At 54.9% G+C, this 266-nt stretch overlaps 1 protein-coding gene across 1 annotated transcript in view; it reads right to left on the reverse strand.

Annotated features, from left to right (window-relative positions):
- LOC119372435 (uncharacterized) overlaps positions 1–266 on the reverse strand; it is a 23,898-nt gene extending 23,632 nt beyond the window's left edge. Inside the window, exon 1 of the mRNA XM_037642913.2 lies at positions 1–266. This exon is cut by the window's left edge and continues 767 nt beyond it. The gene's annotated coding sequence lies outside the window, so the exon portion shown is untranslated.

Here is a 266-nt window from a genome sequence, read left to right on the forward strand (position 1 = left end):
CTTTCGAGTCACTGTCTTGAGTGCGAAGTTCACCGTCGCTTGCCTTCAAGAACTCGACCAGAACGGCATGTACATGGCACAGCTATAGAAAGGACGCTGTCAACTCGATCGACGTTTCGAAACAGCCGAAGTAATCGAGAGTCCAACAGGTGAGAGTCGATCCGCTGGCGCGGAGAAGGTTAACGCATCGAGCCAGAAGTCATCGAGCCTCGGCTCGCAAAGAACTCGCGTGCCTTCTGACCCAACGACAGCGACAGAGCGAGTGG

This window comes from Rhipicephalus sanguineus, chromosome 10, assembly GCF_013339695.2.
Source record: "Rhipicephalus sanguineus isolate Rsan-2018 chromosome 10, BIME_Rsan_1.4, whole genome shotgun sequence".
In the NCBI taxonomy this organism is placed as follows: Eukaryota; Metazoa; Arthropoda; class Arachnida; order Ixodida; family Ixodidae; genus Rhipicephalus; species Rhipicephalus sanguineus.